Source organism: Danaus plexippus, chromosome 20 (assembly GCF_018135715.1).
Source record: "Danaus plexippus chromosome 20, MEX_DaPlex, whole genome shotgun sequence".
Classification (NCBI taxonomy): Eukaryota; Metazoa; Arthropoda; class Insecta; order Lepidoptera; family Nymphalidae; genus Danaus; species Danaus plexippus.
The window spans coordinates 4,226,553-4,249,088 of NC_083550.1; the positions used below are offsets into that span (position 1 = coordinate 4,226,553).

At 27.8% G+C, this 22,536-nt stretch overlaps 1 non-coding gene across 1 annotated transcript; it reads right to left on the minus strand.

Annotated features, from left to right (window-relative positions):
- Positions 1-1,429: 1,429 nt before the first annotated feature.
- Trnaa-cgc (transfer RNA alanine (anticodon CGC)) lies at positions 1,430-1,501 on the minus strand. Its single transcript has one exon. It is a non-coding gene; the product is annotated as a tRNA-Ala (tRNA).
- Positions 1,502-22,536: the final 21,035 nt, after the last annotated feature.

The following is a 22,536-nucleotide window of genomic DNA, read 5'->3' on the forward strand; positions in this document are numbered from 1 at the left end:
TAGTGTCTGTTGGCTGCAGTACATATTGTTTTATTTAAATCTTATTCGAACTGATCTTTGTTGGCTCCGTTGGCTCAGTGCATACTCCTAACTGTATATTACTGTATAACAGTTCAAGAAGAACATAGTATTCGTGTAGGTTAAAATGAAGCTTGGAATTATATTTTTAATTCAATGAAATATATATATATTTCAAATTCAATGCTTTTTAGTACGAATATTATTGTAGTTAGAAAGAAGTGACTCATTTGAAGAAGGTATTTAATATATATATATATATATATATATATATATATATATATATATATATATATATATATATATATATATATATATATATTCAATAAATATATATATATTTATTTAATTCATTCAACATAAACTCTTACCATGAAGAGATTATATATGTATATACTTAAGCCTATAATACTTTTTGTTGATTGATTTAACTCGTTTCATCCAATGTGGTCAGAGGTCCACTTATGAAGTTATAAGGAAGTAATGAATTAAAAATATGAGTTCTATCTGCATATATTCCCATGTTCTAGCTCAATAGTTCCAGTAGCTGTTACTTAATAGTTAATTAAACCTTAGATCACACTTTTCTTATGACAAGTTAAATTATTCATATACTTCGACATTATTTTGATAGTAGTCTCATAAATTCCTGTCAGTAATATAATATGTATGAATCTATTTCATATTAATTTATTCCTATAAAAATTCGAAATTATGGTTTTAATTTCAGCTTGCTTGAAAATATGCTATGTACAGAAAGCTTTTCATTTTGATTACGACCTTTCAGTATTTTCACTTTGACACTTAAAATACACTGCGGTGACAAATGTTACGACCGAAAATATTTTTTCTACTATTTAAAAAAAAAAGAAGAAAAAATGTTTTTACAAAATGAATATGGTGATAGTTTTTTATTTATTCCGTTTCGGGCTTATTCTTTTTCCATCTACGTGTATACTGTACGCTGAAAAAAAAGAAAAATAACACAATCAATAAATCTTCAATAACAATTCAATCATTTACGTTAAAAAATTTTTGATTTTAAAAACATTATACATTGATATAAATCGTTAAAATAAAATACGCCTTAATGTATTTCAGGTATATATTTAGAAAATTTTTCTCCACCACTGCCTCCATATTAGTATTATCCACTTTTGCCTTATGTTAATAGCAGAAAATAGTTATTGTCACGAAAATATATCGACTAAATTATTGTCTTACATACATTTTTCTTAATAAAAACTTAGATAACGTTAAATTTACTTAAAACCTTTGCTTCGCGAGATAAAGTTAGATATAGAATATCTAACGAAGTACCGTTATATTTCAGTAACATTATTAATTGATTAATGATGGAAAAAAGAAAGAAAAGAAGAGAAAATAATAAAAATTGAAAAAGATAATGATTTGGAGGTGCTGGGACTTGAACCCAGGACTTTCAGCATGCGAAGCAGACACTCTACCACTGAGTTACACCCCCCGTGAGAACCCTAAACGAATTTCGCTTCTGTATTTTAACAAGCGTTTTACTGCATGATTGTTAATATTAATGATCTTAGATTATTTTGAACACACATTTATTCCGTTATTACATATCGTCATAAATCTGTATCATCAGAGTTATTAAAGTGTCTTTGTTTTTCTACATTAAATAATATTTAAAACACAAAATTTTAACGTAATCATCTATCTGTTTTACATTTCAAATTTACCCATTTAACCTACAACATTCTCTGGTAAACAGCAATCTTCTTCATGCAATTTGTACTCTGGACTGAGCAGTGAAATTAATTAATAACGCTCTCTGTAACAACCTTAACTAATTCACAGACGTTGTGTCTTGTATAAATGCATTCTGTTGTAGGTAATTATTGTATTGTTAACAAAAACGTGGTATATAAAATAGGAAATAAAACCGTAATTTTCTTGTCAAAATTCATGAATATGCTCTATCTTGTATTAAATAAAGGCTGTTTCTGCTTTTTTAGACAGTTTATAAAGGCAACTTAGTTAAAAAATTTGTAAAATTTCAGAACAAATGTACTATGCATTTTATAATATATCAATTAATCGTGTCGCCATACAGGAAAGTTAGCGATTAGCTACAGGAATTGTTAGTGTTGAGAAAGAAATATTAGACATTCCTATATCCATTCCGATTAGTTATCTTTTTTGACTTCATATTGGTCTGTAAATTCGTCATTCAATCATATTAGTAGAGATTTCCACGACAATAATATTAAAGTACTTAAATTGCACTTGATACGATAAATAAATAAACATTACTACTATAGTTGTAGGTATATATACCATAAAAGTGAAACTAGAGATTCAAAACTTTATTAATAAGGATATACGTTTCAAAATGGTCCAACACTGATATTGGAAGAATCTGCTTCTCTACGATATTCTTTGAGTAGATTAGATGATACTAAAAGATTTAGATAAAATTTAATGAATATACTTCTTTTTATTCAGTTTTCATGTATATGAGATCCGATAATTGGTAATTATGCAAGGAGTAGTAGAACTATCTTCCAGTAATAGAAAAAAAATCGTTTTATGAAAAGCGTTTTGTCTGAATTGTGTTTTGTCTGAATTGACTGTCGTTTTTTATCCTCCTTTTTTTTATCATTCTAAATTCTGTGCCAGCCTTTCTCCATTTTGAATGACTTTGATTGCTTATTGGCATTGGAAAATCTTAAAGACATTTAAGAATAAGGTGTTTTGCTGGGCTCTAACTTATGTTTCGGGTATCGAACGTAAACCGTCAAAATTTTGGAAAAAAGTCACTAAGTGTTGGCAGTGCTTTAGAGTGAGTCTCGACAAAAATTTACCTTATGATTGCGGTTTCGGACTAGAACTAGAATTAGAACTAGAATTTTAAAAGAAGTTACAGTTTCATTTTCTCCCCTGTTCAGGGGAAAATTGTTCGTTTGAGAAAAGTTTAAAATGTCGAAGTGTGATATTGGCTTCAACTGTGAAAATTACTGTAAAATTGAGAATCTTCATCATTTTTTTAAAACTGTTCACTACCTTTCTTAAACGGCAAGCTGTTATCATTCTTAATTTCTGCTCCTAGAGGAGATATATAAATGTCGGGGAGAAAAGTTATTATCCTTTATACAAATACACTATTGTTAATATAAATGTATTTACAGGTGCCGTAGTAGTGAAATGGAAGTGGTTGTTTATTGTCACGTCTAGCGGGCTAAAAACTGTACATTCCCGTGATATCCAAGTATCAGGGCTGTGATTTTAGGTACCTTCAACGAACATCATAATTTTGTTATGATAGGAATATCGGTACTCCTGTTGGGTCATCCGACTATCAAGTCGGGCACCTGCTCCCTATTAACGAGCAGTGAATGTAGAACTACAAGTCAGTATAACGAATTTCCTGCTTTTATATATGCTATCCCTGGAAATTCTACATTTGATTTCTTTTGAATAATGCTTCAATTTCATGTAGACGATTGCCACCTTTTGGATATATAAAAGTTATAATCTAGTCAGTTACTTACTTGTTTAGATCTAAAAAACTCTTCTAGTAGAATGTTTATATAGAGATTAGACTATCTGTATTTAATGTTCCGATGCTAACGCTAAAGAGGTACTTAACATTAGTACTGATATCAAAGTTTTGTTACCAAGCTTGCTTGTATTGTAACAAATAAGTAAGAGTGTAAGTAACTGAAAGATGTTAAATGAGAGATAAATGAAAAAATATATGAAGTAGCATTATTCTTTTTTGATCTCATCTATATTGTTGTCATGTGAATCATGACAAACATGTCATACTGACAATGTATTGAATAAAAAAAACCCTAAGTGTTTAGATCATTTATTTCCCGTTCGTGTACGGTTGAGGAAATTTCCTATTGCCATCAGAACTACGTGAATGTGAACAGAATGGAATTTGAATTGCAAAATCACTAACTTTTTATAATTTTTAACGTTTATCACACATTGCTTTAGAAAGTACTTGAGCTATAGATAATTAAAGTACTGATCCATATCATTAGAAGAGTTTTCACGATTCCCTTTGCAAGGAAAGTTGAACATAATGATAAAACAATTACCCGGGAAACAATAAAAAGTTACTGAGCACTTATATTTTTAATGTTTAAAAAGGCACAACGTCACAAACAACGTTAGAAATAAATTAAAATCTAGATTGTATAAATGTGTATACAACATACAATACAATAAATATTATAAAATTTCGTTTTTAATAATTTAAAGCATTTACAAATACAATGATAAAATAATCATGACTAATAGTGATTAAGACTAATATCTGTTTTATAATACTATATATATTTAGATTAGTTTAACATTATTGTAAATTCATGAAAATGGTAGGTTGTTGTTATAGTCTATCGGTGATATAGACTATAGGTGATATAACATTATGGAACAAGTGCAATGTTTGTGCTATGAATGTAAGCCAAAAATAAATATGATTATAATGGAACTGAGTAGAGTAAATAGAAAATTGAAAATTGAAAAAAATATATATTTCTACTACTTTTATGACCTCGTAAAAGAAATAAAATTTGGATAAACTATAAAATAAGAATTGCCAAGTTCACATATACCAGTTCTAATAATTTAAGCTTTTTATTATGAGTTTTATATTGGTTTTTTAAAATCACTAAGCAAGAATTTTTTGTGATTCTGCCCATTTTTGAGCAGACTCTGCCACGCTCTCGAACCTACAATGGTTGAGCGCTATAACACACTATCTTTTATATTATAGATTAAAACTGACGTAGAATTAAAATAATAAAAAATTGTTATTATATTGCTTCACGTAAAATTATAACTATAGGTGAGTTTTTATTATTCCTATTTTTTTTTCTATTCTGATTTAAAATAAATTTTAATTTCATAAAAAAAAAACGTTAAAATGTTTCACATTTTTAATAAGTAACATTTTTTTTAAACGAACTACTACTGAAATATACATATATAAGAATATTTAAATATAGATATACATACATACATAGGAATGTATCTCGAAAAAAAAAAACTTAACTTTCAAAATCGCAGCCAGTTAATTAAAAAACTAGTGTGTGAAGTTACTATTAAATTTCATAAGATTGAAAAACGTAGCAACAACTCATAACGACCTGGTCGAGATCTCTTTGTTATATAATCTCGTCGTATTTATTATTAGCTTAACACGATACTGGGTCTTCATAACATTTTTACTCTCTTTCAAATGATGTATTTATGATGTTTATTTTCTATAACAGATATATATTTATGAAAAATATTTCTTGGAAAATATACCCTTTATTCATCTGGAGATCGTTATAATGAGCTTGTAAGTCCGAACGCGGTATTGACAGATTTTTCTCTTTCCCGAGTTACAGCCAGTAACTTGAACTGACTTTTACAAATTGTGGGATGATAGCTTAAGAGTATTTATACACATTTTTAACTTTATTCTAAAACAAAAATACACTCTTCTGTGTTATGGTTTTCGGTTAGTTTAAACAAACAAAAGACATCAAATCTGAATTAATGTTAGAGATGTGATATTTTTTTAATTTAGAAATATCAATTTAATTGTACCATGCTACGAACAGAGCATAAAACGGAAACATAGTACACAATATTTCACTACTTTATTCATATAAAAGGCCTTAATATTTTTGTTGTTTCAAGAGTTTTAGTAAAAGACTCTAATTAAGCTAAGTCTACTAAAAGTCAAGTAGGTATATGTACAAGCATATGTATCAGTACAAGCAATCTTATGTTATGATATTGTTTTATAATATAAAAAAGGTTCTTGTTGAATAAGTACTCTTAGCCTCGTTATGCCTTATAGTTATTAGAGATAAATTTAATATTTTTATATTCGCGAGCTACATTGTTAACACGAATACAATAGAGTACACTTAAAAATTTATTATTGCTCATATCGTCTGGGGCGTTTACCACAATGGATTTTGAACATTTTGTAATTTTCCAGGTGAATAGGGGATCTGAAATACTAATCTGAAAGAGTATTATAAAAGAAACTTCAGACCTGTATCATAAAACTCAGACCCATTTTCAGGTGGTAGAGAAAGTTTGTGGCCCTCCGTTTTATAACCCTCTTTGTATAGCGAATGCAATTATTAGAAAATTAAGTGGGTCTGCCAGTTTCGGCTGCTTTAGACATTTGAGATATTTTGTCCGGCTAGTTACATTTCGTTGACAAAGCCGGTTGGTTCACTTGAAAGGGAGTAATCCTATGTTTTCAGTTAGTAGTGAATAAAAATTAAAAGCGATCTTCATTTCATAACTTAACTGTCAAAACGTTTCTTTATTATTCTTGTTAATTTTTTTTTTTATACTCGTGTTAACAATATCATTACATTGCGAAATAAATAAGTACAAAAAAAATATCAACAACTTTAACGTAAAAGTAATAGTTGTAAATTTGAATATCAGTAAGCCAACGCAATGAAATTCCAGAATTCAAAGGGTAGTTATTTGGGATAGAAGTTAGAAAACAGATTTTTATTTGCCTTTTCAAATTTAAATTAATGATTAAGACAGAGGAACCTAACTGCAGCGGCTCCAGCGTATTTTCCAGAATAGATTCCCCCAGAGTGAAGGTCTTATCAGTCTGGCCGTGTGAGATAATAACTCAAAAACCTAACTGAAACCCAATTTTCCGGAAGTTGCAATTGCGAACCCTGCTCGTTTCAATGTTTGCATTCTGTATTTTCTATTAAAATATTAATTTATTCTCGAATCGGTTCTTTATTTCATTGTAAATGCTTCTCTGTGTCCGTTCCAACTGTATCGATATAATCAAACAATAAACATTCTCCGCGACAAGGTCCAATACCTCGTAAACATTTTTAGATACGGAAAACTAAAACCGTAAGTAGCTTTCGGTCTTCCAGTAACACTCCTTCATGAAAAATATGAGGCACAAAATAACTTTATATTGTAAATACAATAACTTTGCGTTTTAAATACAATGTAATATAATGTCTGTAGTTTTTTTTTTCAAAAATTTAATTTTATAGACATCAGTTGAGAGCAGTAAGAGATACTTTAAGATTTTATAATAATATATTAAATTTAAAGAATAAAATGATATAGAACTGAGTAAATCACTGACACCATCTCTTTCCTGAACTATGTCTATTATCAAAAACCTTATATACGAACCCATTTTTAACATAATTCTTGCGTGAGCTAAACCAGGTTTAGACTTAAATTAATGGCGCATTAAATTTCAGTATTAAACCTTAATTAGTACATAATGGTTTTACTTAATTAAACCATAAATCATAGTACTAATAATTCACACCCATTGCAAAAAGCATCTTACTTTCCATGTATTACGTATTTGAAAACAGACTCCAAATATTATTGTAGTGCTGTGTTGTATACTCAGAAAGAACATTTTAATTTTGGCTTGCTGAAAGTATGCTATGAAAAGGGAGTTTTCATTTTCCTTCACAGCTTTACACACTTTGAAACTTAAAACACACGGTGGTGACATATGTAAGCCACAAAAAAAATATTACCAATTAAATAAGTACAAGTTTTTGAATTTCATAGTTTGGTTTTAATTATTGTTGTTCATTTTAATCCATATTGTTAGTATAATATAATTGCTTGTAATGCTAATAAATTACTATAAAACGAAATATAATTGAAAATCTACATACATATTATTTTTTTTAGTTTTAACGGGACAAAAAATAAAAATATTGAAAAAACAACAACACTTGGATAATGGGATTTGAACTTAGGACTTTTAGGGTTGCGAAGAGACACTCTATCACCGAATTTAACCTCCGTGTGAGCTTACATCGAAGTTTAGTTCCTACATTTTAGTAAGGATAGTGTATTTTACTTTATGACTGTTAAGATATTCGTCCGTGGGTTTTTCGTATTTTTTTTTGTTTCATGCTTTAAATAAAATTTTAAAAGTGATACAATTAGATATAAAATATTCTTTTAAATTTTAAATTCCACATTTAACTCACGACATCAATTTTCTTTATGCGAATTTGTACTTTGGACTGAGCAGTGAAATTAATTAATAACGTTCTCTGTAATAATCTTAACTAATTCACAGTTTTTCTTATTTGTAAAAAAAAAATAGTCTTTTTTATAATTTATGTTTATAATTGTAAAATTTATACAATGTATTTAAAATTTTATGCAACGCAGATTAACGGTGTCACCACACAGTAGACGTAAATACGACTTTGACGGGACAGCGGCACGACTTGTTCATGTAGCAAGCGTGACGTTTTTAATCATATATGAATTATTTTAACACGATTTATATTCTTTTACATCTCTATGAATAAAAAAATTAAAATTATGTAAAAAAGATTACGGAAACGGTGATAGTATTTATAATAGAGAGGAAATAAACTTATCTTAGAGTCTGGGAAAAAAATAAAATGAACATTTTATTTTCAAAATCATATAACGGCTATATGACTCTATAAGATGAAGAATTCATTACACATATATGCATTTCCTTAACTGTTTAAGAGACGCCTAAAAACATCTTAGTGTTTGTTTTAAGAAAGGAATTTTTATTTCCATATTAAGATTTTCCATTTCTAAAGAATTATTATATCCAATCTTGCTTATAAATCCTTAGATTTTAATATAATTAAGTGCTCTGAATTTAATTATTCATAGATAAAAACGAAATTATATTAATTATTCTGGTATATTAGCAGTTTTGCGTATCTACCTGAATGTTTAAGTTGCCCATTAAATTCATTCGTACAGATAATACCACCATTCATTCAACTTTCCATTACAAAACATATTTAAATATATACACATATTAAATTATTACTTGTCGAAAATAAATATGAGTAAATCGTAATTAATCCCATAAACAGACACCATGGTGGGGAGATAACATCAAAGTGATTTCATAAATGTAACTGTTATTTAAAAATAAGATAATTTATTTACATAAATAGAAAATATTATATAAATTGCTTTTAAGCTTCAATTGACCTGCTTTAATTTTAACCCACTATTTCTGATTTCATATTTTTTTAATTAAAATCAACCAAAATTATTATTATTACACGTAAGTATAATAAAACTTCTAAGATCGAGCACAGTACTTAATTGTTAAGTGTTTCAAAGTGCTGGTGACGCAAAATATATGTTTGTATATAGTCGTGTTGTAGACGGATATGAATTTGACTGGTTAAATTATGATTCAAAAATGGAGTCTTTTAGAAGAGATATTTCGTCTATAAGTAATAATGAATTATTGAAACATAGACTCATTAAACATGGAGTCATGACGTATTTGGCTTCAGTAGATCTCAGACACTTTGTTTTGAAATAGTACATTTGTTTTACTAATTATAAAAATGCGTTGTAAAGGATACTGTGTATAAAATCCTGTCTTTAAAATTTTTATTACGATACAATCTTTATCTAATGATCGTGTTCGGAAAGAGAAATAGCCGTTACGGTTATAATGACCATTGGTTCCTGCACTACGCGAGTGTAGTAACGTAAGAATTAAAATATTGTAGTTTAGAATTTCATATTTTATAATAATATAAATTTTATGATATTCGTTACTAATAACTTTTAAATCGGAAAAAAGAATGACTATAGTAATTAAATTTTGTTAACGAAATAACTGGACGTTAGGAAAGTTCAAGAATTCAAAAAAATAAGATAATATACCATCTAACTTTATAACAACATATAATAAGACATACTATATAATATATCACTAGAAGTAAATTATCATTTTTATCAAAACATTTTACATAAACATAAGATTAATGGTACAAAATAGTATTAAAAAATCGTAATATAATTTAATAATATAAGCACAATATCGTTATAATCATGACTAATAACTATTTCACAATACTATCTATATTAAGATTAGTTTAATCTAATATTATAATTGTAAATTCATGAAATTGGTTGGTAATTCGTAGTTGTAGATGACATTAGATATCATAAATGGTACAAATAACAGTCTGATTTATGTGTACGGACGTTATAATAGCTGTCAGCTTTTAGACACTTGCAATTCCTAGTAATAATATTTGTATCTCTGGAAGCCTTGAAAGTACAATGATCGGAGTACGAATAAGTAAATTCGTTCTTAATTGAAGGACGGACGTGGAGGCCAATTATTAAATTGGCATTATTAACCTTTTTTCTCTGCTTTTAAAAAATTGTGAATACGATGTTTTATATTTATACGTAAAAAAATGTTTTATATAAAAATTATTTATCCCACAACGTATGTACAGATGAATTTAAACAGCATAATGTCAGGAATGATGCCGTGATTTTGAAATTTACCCTACAATCATTTGGGCCGTATTTAAAAAAAGGGATTTAAATACATATAAGAAAGTGTGGTTTCTTGAAATTTTTATTACAAAATTAAAATTACATTGAAAATTGAGGTAACAAAGGCTATGGATATACTTAAAACTTAAGCATGAAGAATTTTAAAGTAGCTACATATTTATTTAAGACAACTTCTTTATTAACTTTAATATATGCTTAAATTTAACATATCAGAGAAGCATCTAAACTTATATATACATATATATATATATATATATATATATATATATATAAAACGTTTTTGTAAAGATTCAAAGATTTTTGAATCAGAGTACAATTATATCGTATTCTTATATAAGATATATCTTAAGCGAACATTTGACCGTTAGATATTCAGTCGGTTCATAAATAAAACAGTGTTATAAAGTTTGTATTTAATTTAATAAGAATGACAGTCGAGAAAAAAGTAATTAGATTATTGTGAGCAAGTCTTTGTTTACTATTTTGGTTACCTTTATAACAATGCGACAGACGCACTTCACAAAAACTATTTTAAGTATGAATAATATTTAAATAAAATAAATATTCTATTATATAGTTTGAACTGTTGTAAGTATTGTGATATTTAAAGAATAAAAATCTTTAAATCGCTGTAATGAGGTTGTAAGTCCGACTGCGGTAGTGACAGGCTTTTCTCTTTTCCGAGTACACAGCAAGTAACTTGTACTGACACTTACAAATTGCAGGAGGACAGTATAAACCGTAACCCTACTTAACAGATACATTTCTAACAATTCGAAAGCAAATAAATTGTAAATTAAAAAATAGCAAGGAAAAAAATAACGTCTCAATTTAATAAGAGTTGAATTATTTAATATGTACTGTTTTTATATTATGTAAAAATTAATAATTAATTCATAAAGTTTTATATTATAAAAAAAAAAAACATATTAAATGCAAGTATTTATTGTGAAGGATTGGCTTGGTATTGGCATTAAATAAACATTAGAATGGCGAAAAATATTTTTGCCTTTTTAAGCCGTATTCAATGACGCGTAGGAGTTTATTAATAAATTGCAAATTTGGAGTAGCAGAAAGTATACAAATTCGTTATTTAATCTCAATACTATAATAAAGAGAAATAAGGGTTTTCATTGATCTATGTATAAACAATTCACTCATCAATATATTTAGATATTAATGAGTTTGCATTATTACTGATATCGTCTAAGCGCACTTACCACAGCGGATTTAGAACGTTTGGAAATGTTCCAGGTGAATACAGGATCAGAAACACTAACCTGGAAGAGTATTATAAAAGGAATTTCGACCGTGTATCATAAAAAGAAGGTTCATTTTCAAGTTGGAGTGAAATTTTGTGGTGTCATTTTATAATCCTCGTTGTACCGCGAATGCCATTATTATGGAGTTAAGTAGGTAATATGCCAGCCTCGGCTGTTATGTACATTGGAGATATTTTCTTTGGGTAAAGTTGCATTTCGCCGACAAAGCCGGTTAGTTCACTTGAAAGGAAATAATCCTCTATTTAGGTTAGTAGTGAATTTTATGTAAAGCAAGTTAAAATTTAATAAAATTTGTTTACACAAAAATTTATTATTAATATAATAAACTTTGGCTTTTAAAATAATATGTACCTATTAATTCCGATTATCACATATCGAAAATGTCGTCCCTCGCGTAATAAATTAAAACTGTCTATTACTGAATACAAAAATGAATTATAGAATTATTTTTATACTCACAAATTAGAGTAGATTATTTATTGGCATAAGGTTACTCGTTTATGTTCTATCTTAAAACATGGGGAAGATAATTTACGTCTACCCAAGTAGTTACTTAAAAAAATAATAAAATTTTAAAAAACACAGGATGAAAATTCGTGTATAAGACGTTTCTTGAAACTTTAAACCGTATTATTGTTTCATTGTATGTATGTATTTATATATATTTTATAAACCTTTGATTTTAATTTCAATTAACATCGGATTACAAAGATAACTAAAGCTCGGTCGGTCTAGTGTTTTAGGCCACAGGAACAGATCTGTTCATTCACCACATAAAACTTATTCCATGAAAAGTTATTCAATAGAAGAGACTCGCGTTTTATGAATGGCTAGGCGAAGACTCATTTTTAATGTTCATTACGAATGCATCTCATTTATATTTAAATTAATAGAACAAAAATGAATGCAGTGTGTTTTAAAATTATGTTCATTGAATTAAATTCCCCTTTTATACATTTCATTATACACTCTTTATTACTAGATGGAAAAAAATATAACAAAACAAAACGCTTAATTATATATGATTATAAGTTTAAGTGGACGTACACATATAAATTTTTCTCAAATAGGTTGTGATTATAATTTATAAAAAAAACACAGACTTTAGAAATTCCAGTGGAAAAATAGTATATCAATTTCAATAAATTTTATAAATGCTGATGTGAGATACGTAAGAGATCTGATAAGTTTGTTATCTGATATCTATTGGTAAACATTATTTGTATCACTCGTGTTATAAGACAAATTAATGACTTAGATAGTCTAGGACTTTACCTTTTGCTATAACGAGATTTTATTGTTCTATGAAATGAACTTTACACACTACAATCATAACGCCATAAGACTGAGTTCTGAATGACTCCGTCTTTATGGGCTGGGGACAGGGGAGGATGCTCTCCACTCGATAGCGAAAAGTAGAACCGTATGGTGAGCACGAGCCTTTCTGATGCCTTTCGTTCGAACAGCTCAAACTCAACAAGCCCAACAATAAAGTCGTTGTGCCAGACTTTGTCAAACACTTTCACCACATCAAAAACTCGTCATATTTGGATGTCTACTATGTGCTCCTTGGAGCAACGCAATGAATGGACACTCGAGTGTTTAGCTAAGAAGCTAAACTGTTTAGTGAGGATGATTTCTAGTTGTTTTATTTCCTGCTTAAATCGGCTTAAAATCATAAAAATGGCTTTCTTTATATCGTAAAATAAAACACAATTTAAAAACACGGTATATTGAAGAAATATTTTTTGTGTTTATGTGAAGCTGCTATTGTTTTAAATTTCAATATCGACGGCGATAACTGTTATTGTCACATATTATAAATAGTACGTTAACATAAAAATATATAACAATAAAATTTTGATATTCTCAGCTTTAAATTATTTATTTCTGTCAATGTGCTTATATACAAATATTAAGAAATAAAAAAAAACATTGTTTAAGTAGGTACTAAAATATAAAGACACACAATAAATTTTCTCGAATATGGCATGATTTAGAAAACGAATAAGCAGTCTCTGTAATAAAATAAATTTTACTTAAATATGTTGCAATATTTCTTATCTAAAAACGTGTAATATAAAATAGTTGAATATAAAAGGGTAGGTATAATATTTTCGATAATCAATGAAATAAAGATTTCTTTTATATTCATTTATAGCAATAGTTCGTATTTAAAGTAATTAGTAACGTAAGGTGCTGTAATACGAGTATACTTCGTTTGTATTATTTATGAATATCGTTTCGTTTTGGTTATTTTATCGAAAATTTTTTCTTTATGTGCCATAAGAAGATATTTTTTTTTTTATTATTATGTTTGTTATGTAACTAAAATAAGAACTTTAATTATTGGTTTTTGTAATTATACATATACAATCACAAATATATTCAACATATTTCTACTACTAGATTTCAAATCCGTCCTGTCAGTCGTTTTTTAACCTTGCAGAAAAATGGTCATAGTAATCTGTCGCGCACCGCTCGATCCGCTAATTACCCTCTCTTGAAATTATAGACGACTTTGCAAAGGTATAAAATACTCAGTGATGTAATTATTATAAACAGTAAGTGGTCGTGTCATCATTATCGTTGGACACAAATACAGCCTACGAGTCGAATGATGATTGGCGTGATGAAGAAGAAAACAGGAATCCTAAACAGGAACAAGGTAAATCCTACACATTAACTTCATACAATTCTGTTTATTTAAATAAAATTTTACTCATACTAATTGATTGTAACAAAAATTTACCAAAATGAATATTTTTCTAATTAGTGAAATTACCGAAAATTCTGTTATCAGAAAATGATAATTCTATTTTATTGGGAAATATTTCGAATGTAAGTAAGTATATTTAGTAAAAGTATAACACACACGAAATTAATTACTTTTATGCTTCACATATTAAATATGACATTGAATTTGTGAGTGAAAAAATATACATACATTAGCGTATTAATTATTGTACAGTTTGTTTAGAATGTGCGAAAGAAATATATTTTATAAACAGACAAATAAACAACATTGAAATTTATTTTTTGATCATTAATTAAAAGCGGCGCAGTGTTTGAAAGACAACACATATAGGCTATATGTTCTAAATTAACACTTCAATCACCGATGACGCTAGAAAGCCGGATGTAAAACCGTTTATTTGATCCGCTTTTTCCCTTTTTTAATCGAGGTTAGCTCATCTCATACCTCTTGCTCCTGTGATTCTGGCTCTTTATTACATATAATTTCCACCATATAAGTCAATTTTATTCTATTGTTTTAACAATAATATCCACTGGGTAGAAAATAAATTTAAAACAACTTCTTATCTATTCATTGGTCGTTTATGGCTTCGTTTTTAAATAATACTATAACGATACTCGTATATAAGATGCTTAGAAGTTAGAACATTTAAATTCCATTTCTGCAAAAAATTCGTAATTGAATGTTCTTACTAAGTATAAAAACCCAAAATTTTGTTAACGCCAGGTTTGATCTAAATATTGTTAAATTGGCAAAAAAAACGACAAAAAAGCAGTATTGTAAAAAAAATTAATCTTAAATCAAAGCAGATATATTTATTTCATATTTTTTTAGTTTAGAAAATATTATATTATATACTTTAGAAAATATCTAAAGAATAATTTGGTGTAAATATCTTAAAGATTAGGAAGAAAGGTTAACGGTTAATAACGATTTAATTTCTTTTACTTCGACTTCGCTCCTGAAAAATGCAACTAAATAAAAACCAACATTGGCATATTGCCCATTTAATTAAACAATAAAAGCAGTTCAGAACTACGATTGAAATCTCTTTCAACCTATTTCTCATTAGTGGTTACTAAACAATACAAACATTACTATTTTCGTAAGAGTTTTGAAGGAAGTAAAGAAGCAATTAATGTCTGAATCCCACTTATTACTTTTTATTTTTCACAGGGAACCAAAAGTTAAAATAAATTCATGATTTTAGATTCTCTGATAAAGCAGAGTCCATTTCCATTGAGGCTTTTTTTTAGAAAGAAGAAGTAGATCAGAAAAGACTCTTCGCTTAATTCTTCTCCCAAAGTAGAATGTTCCTACTCCTTACTCCATATCTTCACATATTCTGACTTTGGGAGTAAAGTCTACCACAACAATCATGTAAAAGTGTTGGTACAAGACACAATGTTTGCCACGTTTTTATCTACGACTTGGATATCTTCATGAGGATGTGCGCGTGTAGGAGGTTGAAGGTTTTGGAGTATCTTTTGCTCAAATTTATATCAGGTTACGCTAACCTGGCCAACACACTGCTAATGTATGTCAACCTTCCATTTTGTTCAAGTATACGTGTTAAAATACAACTTTAAGTTTATAAAAATATGCAACTAATTAAATACTTTAATGGGCTACACGAGTTAACAACATAATATGACATAACTATTCAATTCTATTTAACTATTATTTTTGTTCAACATTTTTAAAATAAAATCCATATAAATGTTTCATTTTGATAATTGATAGTAAAATATAAAGGACCTATCAGTCCACCTACACCACTTACCTAATTTTGAAATATATTGCTCTTGATTTTTAACCGACTTCAAAAGGGAGAAGTTAATAAGGTTAAGGCAAATCGTCTGTATTTTTTCTTTTTAATTTGGTGCTTGCCGGTGCATTTCAATTTCGACCAGTTTTGACAATGACATCCTTCAGAAAACCATATAATCCGAAAATTAGCATTAAGTATGTGTGCGACAAGCAAGCGTGGTGATTAATGCTCTAACCTTCTCCATATGAGAAGAGGCCTTTGCTCAGCAGTGGGCTCCAATAGGCTGATGATGATGATGATGATGTGTGCGACAAATAAACGAGTAGCTTCGTCACAAACCGATTTCGATTTATTTATTTATAAGACTTTACAAATGGTTATGTGATGGTTACAAGGCCTGAAATCTAAAATACGTTTTTATCATGATTCTTGAAGAGGTCACGCTGTATTCCTTTCTTAATTAGGCTTTAGACATTCATTTTTGGCAATTTCAGACTTCAGTGTTTGTCTTTTCTCTTATAAGATGCACGTAAGGAAGGTCACCCCATCTTTAAACAACTATTCTACGTATCTATTTTATAATTACATTAGAAAACAAAGGTGAACATTTTATGAAATTGCATATATTTAGTTATGTTTTAAATTAAATTATTGGGAAGTGAATAAAAAATAGTGTTTATCCAAATTCAGTATATAGTTGATTTTTCTAGAGATATTCAGAATTCATTATTAGATAGGATATGTTACAAAAAAGTATTGAGGTGTTAAATTATTTTTTTGTTATAGTTCCTGTTTTCCTATGTTACTTTTTGTAGTGATTTTTGATTTAATTATAATTTTATGTAGTATATATATTGTTTATGTTTTATCTAGAAGTAGAATCTTTTCGTTATATTATTTACACGAATAAAAACATTTGTTTTAGGTAATTACTTGACATTATAGCTATAAATTTTATTTCCTAGTTTAAGAATTTTTTATCACTAAGCTGATAATTACCTCTGCAACCAATATTACCACATATTAGGTTAATAAAAGAAATATATATGTATTTATAACGTATAAATTAAGTATGTTATTTTCGTATCTGGATTTCATTAAATCGTATCGCTAATTGCAAAAAAGTATATCGTATGTGTGAAAACCAGAAATGGAGACCAAAAAAAAATATATCATCAAACAAGCGGGAAAGCGGTTTAGTATTTTAAACCACGCAAATTCTTCTTTAATTTCCATACAGCACGTATGTAAGGAAATTTCTGTAGAATGAATTTAAATTCTATTAAACCGAGAAACCTCAATAAAAAACTGAGTCTCAACTAATGAATGGCGGCTAAACATTTTTTTTATGTTTAATATAATATTGTTAGAGTTGTAGTGGAAATAGCTCGTTAAGTTCCAAGTAACTGGATATTAAATACAAGTAAAAATATTTATAAATTTTAATTAATTAATTACATATACCATTGAATTTTGATACATAATACATATTTATTTAAAGTCGAAAATTTTTATGTAAATCAACGCTATGTGAGTAGCACAAAAAAATAATTTCGAATGAGTTGTCTGTTTTATGAGGATTACTTTTTTAAGACCCACTTACAACACAATTTATATTGAGTGTGTCAAAGAAATAATTTTCTATGTAAATTAGTAAATGTCCAAAAATTGTTTTAATATCATTTTAGTATTGTAAGATGTTGTTATTATTAATCGATTGTACCTAGTCGTAAAATAATTGATAAATATAACAAGATCTCTCCAAATTTAACACTCTCTAAGGTGTGCCAGTGTATCCTTCTGGTGTTCAGTGGGCACGCCTGATTTTTGGTGGCGTTAAATTTTACGTAACCGGCAATGCCATATTCGAGGACTCAAAGTGTGAAATTAGCACGCTCATAATTAGTAAAATCTTCACGACTCCCTTCTTCGGTACGAAAACCAAAGACTGATTCAGTCATTAAAGAGGGGAGGTACAATCGTGTCCAAAAAATACGAAAGGTTTAGTAAAACAGTTAAATTAGATCTCTTCTAAAACTGTAATTCATAACAAAAAAAAAACATTACAAAAATAATTCAGAAATCAAAAATCTTTATTCCGTAAGCTAAGCTCGCAATATGTTACGCATATTTCGAGACGAATTTCTAGAAAATTTTGAGGACATTAACATAAAATTGCTGATTAATTTTTTAGATATTATCCTAAATTCGTTGTGAGCAAAATCAATTTTAGAAAAAATAATATCTTTATCTTGCATATTTAAAAACCAACTATTGTATGATAATAGCATTCGGTTTTACGATTGAAACCTCTTTTGTTCTGATATTGCTTTGGGTTAGTATTTCGGATTCTGTCTCCACTTGGAAGACGTCCAAATGTTTCAAATCCGTTGCGGCAAGGGTAAGTACCCTCAGATGAACCCTCCTGAAATTTAACCTATATTAACGTTTAAGAACATAATATAAGAGATACATGTTCTATAAAATATTACTCATTATCTTATACGTATAAATGATTATCGTTTCAATTATATATTTTTAATACTATAAAAATCACAAATATTAATACTAGAAGATCGCTCCTTTTATTTTTATAAACATATGACTAAAAACTAAAATTCGTTTAAAAGCAATCCTCTTTAACCGACTTCATTACATTAAGCAAATATAGTAAAAAAATAAACGAACTATTTACGTACTCGTTATTTTAAAAAAGATTTCAAATTAAAGCTTCTATCAAAAGTCTTCGTTATTAGTAACCGTATTAAATGACAATACATCGTCAATCCTTGATTACAGAGTATGCGTCGAACCTGGTCTTATTCTCTTTAAGCTACTTTGTTGCAAAACGTATGTTTCATAATGAACGAGGTGATTCAATATACACGTATCATAATAATTGTATATTAGTAAATTAACTATGAAGAAACAAAATTTAATATTGTTTTTAATTAAAAAATTAATCATTACATTTTTACTAGTAATACGAAGTATTTTTTTTATGAATTCGTTTCTTGAACAATTCAGTCAGTTGCGTGCACTCCGTAAATGCAAAGAAGTACTGCATACCACACACGTAACACAGTTGAATTTGCATTGTTATATTCTAACTTACATACATTTACTAATACATCGCTTATTACGATTGTTTACAGAGATTAGTAGTTGTTTGGTCTACGATTTGATGAAATTGTTAAAAGTATCATGTATCCAAAATAAAAATAGTTTGAGCTGGCCGATACTAATGCCGCTTTCCAGCCAGTGTGATTGTATATAGTACTACTCTTTGCTTATTCTCCATATAATGTTCTCCAGCACATTATGTGATTATTAAAATTAACGGAAAATCTTTAAATTATTGAGTTAAATTTTTACATTTTCTCCCAATTCTCACTAATATCATACTGCCAAATTTGGTATTTCTTTCTACATTTAGTTTGCTGACTCAAGCTACATTTATTTGTCAGAGAGTAAAGTGAAATTTCAACATCTCCAAAACATTATCATAAGCTCAAGTAGGTCTCCACACGTCACCGCTGGGATTTACAAGTCTTTTCTCATCTGTGTTGTGTTATTTGACCCCAAGTCATCCTTTTATTTAAAAAAAAATTAATGTTTTTTCCTCAGGAATCTAAAGATTCACAATTATTAATTTTATCTATTCCTGTTAATGCAATAAAGTTTTATGAACAGTCTTCCACAATTTAAGCTGCTTTATTGTGGATTGCTCTGCCTCTTTCTGTATGGCACCCTATCTTTAAGAGATTTCGAAGAAATTCAGGTAAAATAATTTATTTTATTCTCTATTCGATTGTTGTTTCAGTAGAGTATTTATAAAATATGTGTTTTATATTTATTTAATATATTTTTTATATGTCCTTGTTTGTATTTTTTTCACTTATTATTCTTATACAATCTACAACTATCTACCACAATAATATTAATATTTTTAGTAATAAAGCTTGCGGTCAAAAATCACCACCGGATGTTAATTACTCATTATTTTTGACTCATTGATTGTTTCTTTTTCATTGTTATATATATTTTTTTTAATTTAATAATAACATACACAAAATTATCTTTTTAAAAATATCAGTCCTTTCATTAATACGACAGAATGTCATAAATATAAATTAAACTTTATAAGAATGAAAAATGAAGCAAGAACTCATTACGAACTGGTTGACCTGCCTTTGTTGGCTCTTTGGATTTAATAATCTAAGCTGCTACTTGACACGACGCAGACACATGCTCTTCTCGACTTTAGACTATTTAAAATGGTAATTTTCATATATTATGCACTTTTTTTTTTTACATATAAGGCAAACAATATCTGGCTCATATATTATATGATTTATAATTGTTGATGACACAATAATATTGAAATATATTATCTTAGCGTTCGACGGCATTAATGAGGTAATTATTTTAACTGTGATTCTATAGGGGTATTCTTATTTAAAAGATCACGTAAACTCAGATTAGTTCCAGTAAACTTGTTAAGAATTTGTGTCCATAACACTTAGATGAAAAGAACTTGTCTTATTGCCCTTTATGTTAATAAGAGTTCTATTTGATTTGTGTAAGTATGTTATGAAATCATTTTATTATCTCTCAATGAATCAGAAAGTTTTGATATCATATCTGGCAAAAATTTTTCAGGCAGCGATTTAAAATCATGTATAAATAAATATTTACACAAAGAATAACCCGTTGGATTTAACAGTAGAATTATGAAGGAGGAAAACTGAATTACTTAACATATTGTTTTATGTCACGAAATTTGTTACTATAGAATACTTTGCTGTTGCATTCTAGTTCTTAAAATGGTTTTAGAATTAAAATATTTTTCATTAATTAATATAACTAAGCCAAGAATTGTATTGGTGCAAATTTATCGGGTTAAAATATAAATTTCCGTTGCAACGTCATTTTAAATAATGGTTTAAAAGCTTTTATTTAAATACAAAAATTATAAAACATAAATTCATCGAATAATTTAAAAGTAAAAAGTGCAGCCATGTTTATTGGTCTTTCCACCTATAAAAAACTACATACTATGGAACATATGAAGTGAACTGAAATAAACTTACCGACCGAAAGACATACATACTAGAAAATAGTTTAATAAGACCAGAATCATGATATTTAATTTACTGAATTATGTATAAATCCTTTTAGATTAATTTTTCTTAAATTTTTTTGAGGAATCCTTGGGGACATTCATAAAATATGTAACCAACTGTAATTCGTTTTTGCCTTATAATTTGGAAAGTTGTATAGGCACTTTACTTTATACTTGTTGAAGTAACTCTTTTAAATTCAAAGATATTGGTGTTTTTTTTTTAATTTTATATCTTTTATAATGTTTTTAGAGATCAAGAAGTACATGACCGCCAATCGAAGTAAAAGATATGAAATATGTCTGGTCAATTAGGGAATGAGAAAGTTCTCTTAAAATAAAAAAAATAACCCAATGTTTTATATATAAAAGATATTTTCTCTAGGTAAATTTGAATTTGGAATAAGAAAACTGTTCAGTTCAGGTATAAAAAATTATCTTTCCTCCAAAGGTAGTCTCATCGAGCTACACTTACCCAATAATGTCTGTCAAGGGCCAAGTTTATTTTAATATTATTTAAATTTTTTATTGAAATAAAATGCACACTTTATATAAAACATAGGCACAAAACAAAAAACGAAAAAGATAATGGTAATATTATATTGTATTGTAAGCGTATATATGTAGCAAATATTAAAACTGCATTAGAGTCGCAGGGGGATCTAAACGCAGATGGTGAAACGAAACAACAATTTGTATACATATATATATATATATATTGATGACTTATTTTCAATATACTGTATGAATTCTCTTTTTATGTTATGTTATATTAATACCGTATTTTGTTATTTACACACAGAAAAGAAAAGCTTTATCGTGTAACATTATAGTGGTGTTCATTTTTAAGAATAATTTCGTTCGCATTAATTGTTAACTTAAAATATTTTTGTCAGTAAAATAAATTACCTCCGTCGTATACTGCTACATTAGGATAGTATAGTAATAAACTTTATTAAATTATTAATTTATTAAATTATTACAGTATTTTCTATTCATCATATTCTTGTGATAATTGTTTTTTGAATACATATTCAGATACTTAATATCACAACAGGAAAATAATTTTACTTTCCGATCAATAAAAGTAAGAAATGTGCTATAGTCAATTAATGCATAGTTTTGTATGTAGATCAAGAAATGCAGATACGAATATAATAAAAAATATTTGTCACACACATGCGAGAAAGCGGTCAAGTATTTGAAACCACACAAATTATTCCGTAATTTG